This window comes from Leucoraja erinacea, chromosome 35 (assembly GCF_028641065.1).
Source record: "Leucoraja erinacea ecotype New England chromosome 35, Leri_hhj_1, whole genome shotgun sequence".
Lineage (NCBI taxonomy): Eukaryota > Metazoa > Chordata > Chondrichthyes > Rajiformes > Rajidae > Leucoraja > Leucoraja erinaceus.
This window is the reverse complement of record NC_073411.1, coordinates 125001-134070: the sequence shown is the minus strand read 5'-3', so window position 1 is coordinate 134070 and position 9070 is coordinate 125001. Positions and strand designations below refer to the sequence as shown.

Sequence of the window (9070 nt, the reverse complement as noted above, 5' to 3'; positions counted from 1 at the left end):
TGTTAAAGAATTCATGAGACTTGCTGGCAAGACTAGCGTTGTTTACGTTTATTAATGTCACGTGCACTGAGGTACAGTGAAAAGCTATTTTAGAGGAGATTTACTAGAATGTTGCCTGGGTTTCAACAACTAAGTTACAGAGATAGGTTGAATAAGTTAGGTCTTTATTCTCTGGAGCGCAGAAGGTTAAGGGGGGACCCGATAGAGGTCTTTAAAATGATGAGAGGGATAGACAGAGTTGATGTGGACAAGCTTTTCCCTTTGAGAATAGGGAAGATTCAAACAAGAGGACATGACTTGAAGGGACAGAAGTTTAGGGGTAATATGAGGGGGAACTTCTTTACGCAGAGAGTGGTGGCGGTGTGGAATGAGCTCCCAGTGGAAGTGGTGGAGGCAGGTTCATTGGTATAATTTAAAAATAAATTGGATAGGCATATGGATGAGAAGGGAATGGAGGGTTATGGTATGAGTGCAGGCAGGTGGGACTAAGGGGAAAAAAAATTTGTTCGGCATGGACTTGTAGGGCCGAGATGGCCTGTTTCCGTGCGGTGATTGTTATACTTCGGAGTCACGTGAGTGACTACGTGAAGAACCCGCTTCCAACGCATGCGTAGATATCGCTACACGCATTGCAACGAGTCACACAGGGGGAACGACGTTCCCCAGCGGGAGAATTTGAAAGTCAGGAACAGCAGGTAAGAGACTCTGCGTTCCTTCCACTTACCTTTTAGGTGGAGACATGGACCGGGTCCATGAAGGCTGCAGAAAGCTGGCGGGGGAGAACCGCGGAGTGCGGGCAGCCGGCAGGAGCAGCAACGGCACACCGATTTCCGGAGAGGAAACACCTGTGCCCGACTTCGCTCCCGCACCGGCAAAATTCACTTCTCGGCCGGGCGGGAAACGAAGCAAAGACCGTATGCCAGTCTCAAGCGAGTCTGGCTTGGAGCAGTCGCTGGCGGCCAGCACCGAGGCTCACAGAACTGAGGACATTGGCGTGGGGTTGACCGGCTGCAAACGACCGCGAGGGACCAGTACCGTGAGTACCGGGGTCGGTCCCAGCGGTCTGAGACAAACGAGCAGCCAGGAGCGCTGAGAGCGTTGGAGCCGGTTTTGACCGGCTACACAGCAAAATCCCGACGAATCGGGTACATCCCCACGAACATACTCTGGTTTCTCTTCAGATCGTATAAATCTTTCACCTTATACTAAAGATTTCCGTGGAGAGGAACACTAATTTTTGATGCCCTGCTTCTGTGGGGCTTAAACCCATTGAATTGACTGGCGGTGCAGGCTCGAGGGGCTGAATGGCCTGCTCCTGCACCTAATTTCTATGTTTTTTGGGGTTTTTTTTACCACTCTCTGAGTAAAGAAGTTCCCCCTCATGTTACCCCTAAACCTCTGTCCCTTAATTCTCAAGTCATGTCCTTTTGTTTGAATCTTCCCTACTCTCAATGGGAAAAGTTTATCAACGTCAACTCTGTCTATCCCTCTCATCATTTTAAAGACCTCTATCAAGTCTCCCCTTAACCTTCTGCGCTGCAAAAAACTAGCTGCCTTATCGAATAGAGGCCAATCACTCGTGTATTTCAGCAGGCTCCTACTTACCTTGGTTCTCTGACCAGATGCCCCTGCTCATCCGATTTATTTATTTTTTAATCATTCCAATAATTGCATCCACTGGATACTTCACCATGTTCATAAACTCCATTCTGAACTTGGCCTGAGTCACTCCATAAATAAACGTGTTGGTACAAAGGCCTAATATTCTGTAGTATGTACCCGACCCGATTAAATATATATTCAGAGGGGTTGTAATAATCGGGCTTTCTTCCTGCAACGTTATAATATAAATAATCCACTAACGTTGGTACCCACAGAAGTATGAAACTGCCTGATATAGTGAAAAGCAAAATTATAGACCTCCTCCTGCTCTCCATCTCTGGATCATTCTGATTCCCCACATTTCCTTGACCCCTCAGCGCCTTACGAACGCGACTCGCCAATAAAATGTTCCTGACTGTCAGAATATTGAAGAGCACAATCACGGCGAAAGGGAGTAATGGAACGAATATCTTATCCAACCGACTATATTCCACCCAACCCGGATCCCTATAATACGCTGGTTTTGCATCACAAAACCACGGAACGTTATTAATGATCACTCGAGGTTTAAAGATGAAATAGAAAGGAACGTTTTTCAGACAGGACAGGACCCCTGTTGTTCCCAGAACCACAAGCGCAGTTTTTCCGGTGCAATATTTTGGTTTCAGCCTCTGACAACAAATGAGGACAAAGCGATCAAAGGTGAACATGACGGTAAACCAGACCGAACAGTCTCTGGTGGCGCACATAAGGACGAATATTATGTTGCAGAACGGGTAGATATCGAGAAAAGATCCGGAGAAGTAAAAACTGATCCGTCTCAGAATGACGGCGGTGACGACTGCCAGAAGGTCCGCCGCCGCCATCACGATCAAATAGCGAGTGGTGCAAGTGGACAGACCGCACTTTCCCCGGGACAGGATGGCGATTGCAACAAAATTCACTGTAAAGAAGGAAACGGATTGCATGTTAGTGACAACGCTTCTAGCTTGCCTGAGATCTAATCTGAAGATATGGACCATGTGATTGAAATGTTTCGATTTCGGTTGGAGTTCGATGCGAAATTTGAAATTATTCGCAGTGCGGTTCCGGACATGACGTTTCCTCAAGGGGAACGAGATCCATTTACGTCGCCCGTGGGCCAGACAAGAATTGCCCCTAAATCACGTTGCTGAAAGAGAGTCTAGTGGTCAGAGAATAAACATCAGCTATTTGAATGATATTTGGGCAGAAATATGGATGGGAAATGTTCAGAGTGATATGGACCGAAACGGGGACAATTAGTGGCAAGTTTAGATGGGGCTTTTGGTGGATAGGGATGAGTTTTTTTCGTGCAGTATTGGTGACGCTCGCAGTGATTCGGAACAGTTGAAGAAATATACGTATCGCCAATGCATTGTAGAACACGACAAAATGAATGTAGTTGTGATTAGTGCACGGACGGACTTCTTGGCGGCTAAATTGGGCATATTTCTATGGAATTTCCAGAGAAAATGCAATTCTGGATTTAGTGTTGTTCAATGAACCAGATTTGATAAGAGAACTAGAGATAAAGGAACCGCTTGGAGGTAGTGATCATAATATGATTAGTTTTAATCTGCAATTTGAGAAGGAGAACGTTAAATCGGAAGTGGCAGTGATGCAGTTGAACAAAGGGGACTATGAAGCCATGAGAGAGGAGGAGAAAAGAGAGGAGCTGGCCAAGGTAGACTGGAAAGGGATCCTAGCAGGAATGACGGTGGAACAGCAATGGCAGGAATTTTGGGGCATAATCCGGAAGACGCAGGATCATTTCATTCCTAAAAGGAAGAAAGATTCTAAGGGGAGTGGGAGGCAACCGTGGCTGACAAGAGAAGTTAGGGATAGAATAAAACTAAAAGAAAAGATGTATAACAAATAGCAAAGAGTAGCCAGAAGCCAGAGGATTGGGAAACTTTCATAGGACAACAGAAGGAAGCAATACGGGCTGAAAAGATGAATTGCGTGGGGAAGCTGGCCAGGAATATAAAGAAGGACAGTAAAAGTAACTTTTGTTAGTTTGTCAAAAGTTTATTTCTGTATGTTTTTGTTAGTTTGGGAAAGGCTTATGTGTGTTGTTTTCTCTCTCATTCTCTCTCCGTCTCTTTCCTCCAACGTTAGTTTTTCTGTTTACCTTTATTTGCTTCGGTTTTATTTAATGTTCTTTTTCATGTTGTAGCTTTTGGAAGATTTAAACGGATATCGGACTGTTCGCACGGCCATTAAAGGCTCTACCATCATCTACCATTATTGTATTCTGTATAGTTCACAATGACAAACATTTTGCTGGTTTATAAATCTAGGTTATTTTTACATAGTTCACAATGATTCAGTACCAACTGTCGATGCAGCGGATCCTCCGTTTAAGAAACGGAACCAAGTGTGAAGGCGATTCTGAATACACATCGCTGAATATACATCGCTTACATTCACTTACCGAGAACGCCAAGAACAGCAATAATGATGTAGAATACTCTCTCGAAAGTGTTAAATGCCTCCAGCATCCTCTCCGCGAATGACGTGGTCCCGCGCACAGAGACGTTCAGATGTACCGCTGCGGTGACTGATTACCTCCCGAACTTTATAATTTATAGTTTGTGGGTTACCCAAGGGGGAGGCCTCGTTGCGATATTATTCAGAGGAGCTATTTTTCAGATTATTGAAAAATAAATGACGTAATCGCTGTTAATTCGACGTTGTGTTGCAATACCAAGTTCAAGTTCGTGTTTATTGTCACTTAACCAACTAAGGTACAGTGAAATTTGAGTTCCCATACAGCCCAAATCTCATTTGCCCGCTGCAGGAACCGTGTCTCCATGTGACCTGGCCATTTAAGTGTGTATTGTATAGGGATTTATGACTGCAAGTTCCTTAAAAGTGGCATCGCATGTAGATCAGGTTCTTGTGCGACTGCGTTCATTCAGGATAATGAGTATAAAAATGGGTGGTAACGTTACAATTGTACAAGACATTGGCAAGGCCATACCTCGAGTGCTGTATTGGAAACATGCTAAATTAAAGATGCCATTAAGCTGGAAAGTGCAGGAAAGATAATTTCCGAAGACGTTGTGAGAACTCATGGGGCTAAGCTATGTGGAAACGTTTGGATAGCCACTAGGAGGGCGACACAAACGTGTAAAAAACGGCAGGGGCATAGAAACGGTGAATATACAGGGCATTTTATTTCAACCAGAAACGAGAAAATGAAGAGATTTGCAACGAAGGTTGAAGGTGAGAGGTAAAAGATTAAATAAAAATGTAAAGGGCAACTTTATTTGACAGAGAGTGGTGTGTACATGAACAGACAGAGAATTATTCTAGGCAGGCATGGGGTTGCGAGCAGCTGCTAAAGATGGCATTTCCACTTCAGTGAACCTGCAGTTTCTTCTTTATACTCAGCAAATCAGGCGCCGGAAGGAAATTACAATGTTTGGCCGACACGGGTAAGTTTATATTGTTGACTCTTGTACTTATTCATGGGGCAACTGACGATGAACCACAGAGGACGGCATTCGCAGCGATAAAGCTATGAAGGGTGAATGAAGGGATGGCTCATGGAGCAAATCTGTCCGCTCAAACCGATCTTGTCATCGAGGCGTGGACATATTCAACATGGAAACAGACCCTGCACCTTATCGTATCCATGTCAGTTATACGAAGCTACCTATAGCAAAAGAACTTCGGTGCCATTGGTTTTGCAAATCATCATTTATGTTCTTATGTTGCAAATAATAGAATTGAGTCACAAATTACGTCTTTCCGTGTCCCTTCTATCCCATTCCATTCATGTCTTAAACCCTCTCCCTTGTTTAAAACACAAGGTGCTGGAATAACATATTAGATCAGTTACTTTACTTACTAGCCAATGTAGTGATTTATTATTAGAAGCTCCACCTACTACCACTCCATTCATATTATCATAGAAACAGAAAATAGGTTCAGGAGGGGGGCATTCGGCCCTTCGAGCCTGCACCGCCATTCATTGTGATCGTGGCTGATCGTCCCCTACCAATAACCAGTGCCTGCCTATTCCCCATATCCCTTGACTCCACTAGCCCCTAGAGCTCTACTAAACCCTCTTAAATCCATCCAATGACTTGGCCTCCACTGCCCTGTGTGGCAGGGAATTCCATAAATTCACAACTGTCTTGGTGAAAAAGTGTTTTCTTAAATGACCTCCCCAGTATTCTACGACTGTGGCCCCTGGTTCTGGACTCGCCCAATACTGGGAACATTTTTCCTGCAACTAGCTTGTCCAGTCCTTTCATAATTGTATATGTTTCTAGACATATCCCCTCATCCTTCTAAACTCCAGTGAATACAAGCCTAGTCTTTTCAATCTTTCCTCATATGATAGTCCCGTAGAAGTGGGATCTGCCAGAATGAACGTTTCGCATCCAGAACAGAAAACATAGAGTCACTGCCTATCTGGGCAGCAACTTCCACCACCATCCGCATCGGCCAGTGCGGGTGTTTGATCGCTGTGTTCAGGTCTCTGGGGTTAATACAAATTCAGATTTCTTCTTTGTTTTTCTTTGTTGTAACCACCATAGGGGAAACCCAGTCTGATGGGTCGGTAACCGTGGCAATGACGTCCAAGGACACCATCCGCTGAAGCTCATTGTGTGCTCTGTCACGCACATCATGTGGCGTGGTGCTCGTACCACAGGTAAGACACATGCATCGGTGATGATGTTGTATTTGATGGATGGTCAAAAAGGTCCTTGTACTGGGAGTATCTGCTGGTTGGAGCCCTCGGCAGGAGTCCCAGGTCCTGGTACTCGTCAATGACAAGCAGATTTGCTACTTTTCCACAGACAATAAAAAAGTTAAGCTTGTGACGCTAGGTGGCATTTCAGATCAGTTTCTCCAATTGGGTGCAACCGACCTCCCCCCCCCCCCCCCCCCCCCCCCCCCCCCCCCCCCCCATAGGCTAACAAAGTGGCTGATGTGTTTACAATACTTTCGGCATTTTTGATTCGTGTAGATTGGGATAATAACATGACATTGCATGTCAAGGAGATCCATTATGTCCGACACGTATTCACTAGGCGATGGCCTCAGACGTGACCCCTCTGAGACCATTGCAATGAACGAGATGCCAGTCTCGTTGATTGCAACATTCCCAACCTCAGCAAAATATCTGCCCCCCTACGACAACTGACTCACAAGGACACTGCATGGCCTTGGTACCTACAACACCAGAGGGTTAATATGTAGTGGGGAGGTCATATCCCTGTTCCTCCTCTGCATTGGCCCACGCTTGCTGCTGACATATTCGAGTGGCATGACAAACGGTTTCTAGTTCTCGCTGACTCGTATTCGGGCTGGTTCGAAATCAACCTGCTCCAAAGCACAACATCCGATGCAATAATCGAAAAGCTGGCGCGCCATTCCGCCGAACACGGTGCCCCCGCATGCCTCTTGTCAGGTAACGGCAGTTAGTTCACTAGCCAGTGTTTTTTAAACTTTGCTCAACGATGGAATTTTCGCCATGTCACCAGCAGTCCAGAATTCCCACAATCAAATGGACTCTCCAGTGACCAAGTCGACCACCTTCAAACTAACAAGGGCGATGGGCTTTTGGGTTTCATCCACAGTCCTACAAAAGACCCGCGCTCATACCTGGTGACTGCAGACGAGGAATTTACAGACGCAACCGTCAACATCTCCTTCCTGTGAAGGAACCCTGTCCTGCTGTCTCGTATCCTGATGACATGCGTCGGATCTACCCATCTACTCATCTACATGTCTCCCCTCACGGCCTGCAGCTGCAGACCATTCATGGGTTGTGTCTCCAGCTCCCTCACCACCACGCTCCGTACCCGCTCGCCTGTCTCGCCGTGTTTCCCCCCCGGTCACCAATAGCCCGGGACCACAGCAATCTCGCCGGAGAAGGGAGGAGATGCGGTTCTGTGCCATACACACGCGGGATGGATTTGTAGACCGCCCCTCAGATACGGGGATTTTGTTTGAACCATCTGTACTTCCCTATGTATTATTAGCGTTTCAGTATGTGTGTGAGTCTGTATGTGTGAGAGTGTAGTGTGTGTTAGTGTATGTGTGAGTGTAGGTGTGTGTGTGTGTCTGTGCGTGTGTGTGAGTGGTGTGTGAGTGTGAGTCTAGGTGTGAGTGTGAGTATGTGTGTCTGTGTGTCTGTGTGAGTGTATATGTGTGTTTGTGTGAGTGTCTGTGTGTGAGAGTGTAGTGTGTGTTAATGTATGTGTGTGAGTGTAGGTGTGTGTGACTGCATGCGTGTGAGTGATGTGTGTGTGTGTGAGTCTGTGAGTGCGAGTCTGTGTGTGAGTGCATATGCGTGTGACTGTGTGTGACTGTTTGTGTGAGTGAGTGTATGTGTGTGAGTGTATGCGTTTGTGTGAGAGGTGGAGGGTGTGTGTATATGTGTGTGAGTGTGTGTGAGAGGTGGAGGGTGTATGTATATGTGTGTTTGTGTGTGTGTGTGTGTGTGTGTGTGTGAGTGTGTGTGTGAGTGTGTGTGTGTGTGTTGTGTCAGTGTGAGTGTGTGTGTGTGTGTGTGTGTGTGTGTGTGTGTGTGTGTGTGTGTGTGTGTGTGTGTGTGTGTGTGTGTGTGTGTGTGTGTGTGTGTGTGTGTGTGTGTGTGTGTGTGTGTGTGTGTGTGTATGTGTGTGATGGTGTGTGTGTGTGTGTGTGTGTATGTGAATATGGACAGTCAACATGGATTTGTGCTTGGAAGGTGATGTTTGACTAATCTTGAATCTTTTGAAGAGATTACTAGGGAAATTGATGAGGGTAAATCGGTGGATGTTGTCTATATGGACTTCAGTAAGGCCTTTGACAAGGTTCCACATACATATACACTCACACACACAGACGCACACTCACACACTCATACTCACAGTCAAGGTTGAATTGTTGGGTATTAATATTGGAGTAGCAAGACGGATTCAACAGTGGCTGAATGGGAGATGCCAGAGAGTAATGGTGGATGTGTTCAAGAAGGAACTGCAGATGCTGGGAAATCGAAGGTACACAAAATTGCTGGAGAAACTCAGCGGGTGCAGCAGCATCTATGGAGCGAAGGAAATAGTCGACGTTTTGGGCCGAAACCCTTCTTCAGACTGTGGGGGTGGGGGGGGGGGGGGGTGGGGGGGGGGGGGGGGGGGGGGGGGGGGGGGGGGGGGGGGGGGGGGGGGGGAGAAGGAAGGAAAAGGGGAGGAGGAGGAGCCCGCGGGCGAGGGTGGGAGGAGACAGCTCGAGGGTTAAGGAAGGGGAGGAGACAGCAAGGGCTAGCAAAATTGGGAGAATTCAATGTTAATGCCATCCGGCCGCAAGGTCCCCAAGCGGAATATGAGGTGCAGTTCCTCCAATTTCCGCTGTTGCTCACTCTGGCAATGGAGGAGATCCAGGACGGTGAGGTCGGATTGGGAATGGGAGGGGGAGTTGAAGTGCTGAGCCACCGGGAAGTCAG

The 9070-nt window shown here is 46.7% G+C and overlaps 1 pseudogene; it reads left to right on the top strand.

The window, feature by feature from the left end:
- The first annotated feature begins 1161 nt into the window (after positions 1-1161).
- LOC129713449 (U5 spliceosomal RNA) lies at positions 1162-1261 on the top strand (annotated as a pseudogene).
- Positions 1262-9070: the final 7809 nt, after the last annotated feature.